This window comes from Pelophylax lessonae (assembly GCF_965119305.1).
Source record: "Pelophylax lessonae genome assembly, chromosome: 6".
In the NCBI taxonomy this organism is placed as follows: Eukaryota; Metazoa; Chordata; class Amphibia; order Anura; family Ranidae; genus Pelophylax; species Pelophylax lessonae.
The window spans coordinates 18,477,950-18,482,603 of NC_138773.1; positions in this window are offsets into that span (position 1 = coordinate 18,477,950).

The following is a 4,654-nucleotide window of genomic DNA, read 5'->3' on the forward strand; positions in this document are numbered from 1 at the left end:
TAATGTACTCCCCAGTGTGGGATCCTTGCATCACTTTTCTATTCAACACCAAATGCCTTCTTGTACATCCGCTGTCAATGAAGTGGCATGTAAGACTCATTAGTGATTCTGTTTGTCCAGACCAGCAGTCAGTCGTGAATGAGAGTGAGTTGCCAGCATTCTCTGATTTCAGCATAGCCTTTACTTTCTCAATGGCCTTTTGGTGAATCTCTCCCATCATTTTGGTTCGATAATACTTGTTACTCCTCAGTGTTGGCTCAACTATGGACATCAACCACTTAAATCAGTCAGACACTATTGTATATGGCTGGTTATCAGTCACCATCATCTCTGTGATTACTCTGTCCAGCAGTTGGGATCTTCCATCTGATTTTAGCCACCTGTTTTTTTTTCTGAAACATATCTGTTATTGTTGCCTGGGATAGAAATGTTTCACCTTGTGATTAATTTTGTTTTTTTCTGTGCTGCATGATACAATTCAACTTGATGAACTTTTTGATGGGCCTTCTGCTGCTGATTTTCCTAGAGATGGAGATGAGAAATAGTCCCAGACCGCACTTTAAATTTTATCTCTATCTATAGCCATTGTAATTTGAAAGACAGTAAAATTGAATATAAGCTTAAAAAAAAACTGGCTGACTGGCACCCTGTGGTGATGAGTGGCTGGCACCCTTTTGTGGGTGGCTGGCTGGTAACCTTTGGTGGGTGGCTGGCTGGCACCCTTTGGTGGGTGGGTGTGTGGCTGGCTGGCTGGCACCCTGTGGTGGGTGGGTGTCTGGCTGGCACTCTGTGGTGGGTGGCTGGCTGTCTGGCACCCTGTGGTGGGTGGCTGGCTGGCACCCTGTGGTGGTGGTGGGGGGCTGGCTGGCACTCTGTGGTGGGTGGCTGGCTGTCTGGCACCCTGTGGTGGGTGGCTGGCTGGCACCCTGTGGTGGTGGTGGGGGGCTGGCTGGCACCTTTTGGTGGGTGGCTGGCTGGTTGGCTGTCTGGCACCCTGTGGTGGGTCGCTGGCTGGCACCCTGTGGGGGTGATGGGTGGCTGGCTGGCACCCTCTGGTGGCTGGCTGGCTGGCACCCTGTAGTGGGTGGGTGGCTGGCTGGCTGGCACCCTGTGGTGGGTGGCTGGCTGGCTGGCATCCTTTGGTGGGTGGGTGGCTGACTGTCACCCTGTGTGGTGGCTGGCTGGCTGGTACAGGCCCAGGGCCTGTGGCTGGCTAGCTGGTACAGGCAGAGCCTGTGGCTGGCTGGCTGGTACAGGCCTGTGGGTGTGTGCAGTGGCTGGCTGGCTGGCACACTGTGTGGTGGGTGGCTGGCTGGTACAGGCCCAGGGCCTATGGCTGGCTAGCTGGTACAGGCAGGGCCTGTGGCTGGCTGGCTGGTACAGACCTGTGGGTGTGTACGGTGGCTGGCTGGCTGACACCGGGCAGCTGTGGGTGGGTGTTGTGGCCATGACGGCTGTGTTAAACACACTGCACTGTAACTGTACTGTATGAGAATCACTCACTGTCCCTACTCCAGACTCCAGTATGTGCCAGTGTGTAAACACACTGTGCGCACTGTGACTGTAGTGTTGTACGCTCACTGTCCCGACTCCAGATGAGGCTGAGGGAGGCGGCCTAAGAAGGCAGAAGCTGTCCCAGTGCGCGGAGGCGTGTGGCACAACATACGCAATGACGTCACGACAATATCGGCAATATCGGTAACTGCAGGGGGTGATTCTGATTTATCAGGGAAAGTGCATATCGGCCCTCGATATATCGGCCTTGCCGATAATCGGTCGATCCCTAGTGTTGGTATCTGCGGATGCTTTCTTTGGCTGCAAGGTTTTGCAGGCTGCTGTTTAGAGGGTCTGTTCCCTCTTTGGGGGTGTATTGTTTCAGATGTTCAGTTGTTGTTTTGCTGAGCTCCTGTTAGCTGGTTAAATATTTTGTTGTTCCCACCTCTCATGTTTGGCACTGCTTTGGGACATCCCAATTGTCAAGAATCCTAAGGAGCTGTGTCCGTCAATGAACGAAAGAGAAAATTAAATTTTTGACTTACTGTAAAAATAAATTTCTCTGCGTACATTGATGGACACAACACCCACCCCTCTATAGAGTTGTAATACTTCTGCCACTGCTTGTAACAAAACTGAGGACCTATAGCAGAGAGGGGGAGTGTACCTCCTAGGACTGCCCATAGGCGTAGCCAAGTTCTTTTTCTGCCTAGTGTCCTACTCCTGTAGGTTGCAGTATAACCCAAAGGTCAAGAATCCTAAGGAGCTGTGTCCGTCAATGAACGTAGAGAAATGGATTTTACAGTAAGTCAAAAATCACATTTTTCTGGAGTGTGGCATTGAAGAAAGATAAAACACAACTATGAATTTACAAAAGTCATACATAGGTATCCCACACACACATGCAATAGTTGTCTATACACTATTATTATATTTTTATTGTTGATCTTGGTATAATGACACTACGCGCATCAATACATCAATAGAAAGAGAACACCAGAAGTCAGATATCTGAGGTTTCATTGAGTGGAAATACTGGCAAATGTATTCTTTTTAAATGAAAAATCTGAACTTTCTTTAACCCCTTTTTGACCGCCCCACATAGCTATACTGTGGCCGGGCGGCCCTCCTGCGCGAAATAATGTACCTGGACGTGATTTTGAGCAGTGGGGTACATGTGCGCGCTGCCTACGACCTGCTTCCACTGTGATTGGACACAGCAGGAGCCAATCAGCGGGTTTGGTGGACCCGATGTTTGCCGGCACCCCGCTCTTGTTCTCAGGAGAGGCTAAATGATGGTCTACCTATGTAAACAAGGCAGACCGCCGTTCTGTGAGAGGGACAGATAGAGATCTTGTATTTCTGCTAAGCAGGAAAACAGATCTCAGTGTTCCCCTAGTCAAAGCATCCCCCTCACAGTTAGAAAGCACTCCCTAGGGGCACATGTAACCCGTTGATCTCCCCTGAGGTTAACCCCTTCTCAGCCAGTGTTATTAGTACAGTGACAGTGCATTTTTTTTTAGCACTGATCACTGTATTGATGTCACTGATCCCCAAAAAGTGTCACTGGGTGTCTGATTTGACCCACGCAATGTTGCAGCCCCGCTAAAAATTGCTGATCGCTGCCATTACTAGTAAACACAATAAAAAAAAAATACAATTACATAAAAATATACCATAGTTTTTAGACGCTATAAACGTTTACGCAAGCCTATCAATATATGCTTATTGGTATTTTTTATACCAAAAACATGTAGGACAGGGATATGCAAACTGTGGCCCTCCAGCTGTAGCAAAACAGTCTCATTATGCCTCTGCCTCTGGGTGTCAAGCTTGTGGCTGTCAGAGTCTTGCTATGCATCATGGGACTTGTAGTTCTGCAACATCTGGAGGGCCACATTTTGCATATCCCTGATGTAGGAGAATACATATCGGCCTAAACTGTTGAAGAAATTAGATTTTTTGAATTTTTTGAATTGGATAGGTTTTTTAGCATAATGTGAAAAATATTGGGTTTTTTCAACATTAATGTCCTTTTTTGTTTTTATAGCGCAAAAAAAAATAAAAACCGCAGAAGTGATCAAATGCCACCAAAAGAAAGCTCTATTTGTGGGAAAAAAAAGGACATCAGTTTAATTTGGGTACAGCATCGCATGTCTGTGCAATTGTCAGTTAAACAACACAGTGCCGGGGGCGTGGTCTGGTCGCGCTGGAATATGGCAGCGTAAGAAAAGAGCTCCCGCGGCCATGAGCCTGTAACCAGCCTGAAAGGAGACACCCAGTCTCGCACAGTCCCGGAAAGGATGGCATCATCAGCCACCCACTCCCGTTCCCTGAGGGACACAGGCTCTAAGATCAGCCCCAGCATCCTGGAATTGTTCCGCACTCAGGCCTCCACTATGGCGCCGACAGGCCGCAGCTCCCCGCCCTCCCGCCACCAATCCCTCTCCATCCACCCGCTCCTATGTGGCGGTGATATCGGGGGATCCTGAGCCTGACACACAGACACCCATAGCACATAGACAACTGTGTATGGATGACTTAAAACTCATTGCTGCAGACATTAAAGACACGCTGGGGGTGGCCATTTCTGAGCTGCGGGCTGACATACACTCCCTTACCGGTACAGGAGGTGGAAAAAAATCACAGCCCACCAGGACTCTGCCATCCATGACTTATACTGCAAAACAGATACCCAGACCATGCAACTGAGAGATATGCAGCATCACTTAGAGGACCTGGATAATCGTGGCAGACGCCATAACCTCCACATCAGGGGCCTGCCAGAAACGGTGGAAGGAGACCACCTATCCCCCACTGTTGTATCCCTGTTCAATTCACTCCTGGGCAGGCCTCCCCAATCCCCTATAGACTTGGAGCGTATACATAGAGCTCTACACCCGAGGGGCAGGGAAGGGGACCCGCCTAGGGATGTGGTGTGTTGTCTTGTTAACTACCGCTTGAAGGAAGACATCTTGCGCAAGGCCAGGAACAGACAGCAGATTGAATGGGATGGCGCCCTGGTTCAGATATACTTAGACCTCTCAGGTATCACCCTTCAATGCCACAGGGAGCTTAGACCGTTACTTGATGTTCTTCGGGGCTAAGGGCATTGCCTACAAGTGGAAGTTCCCATTCTGCCTTTCAGCCTCCACACAAG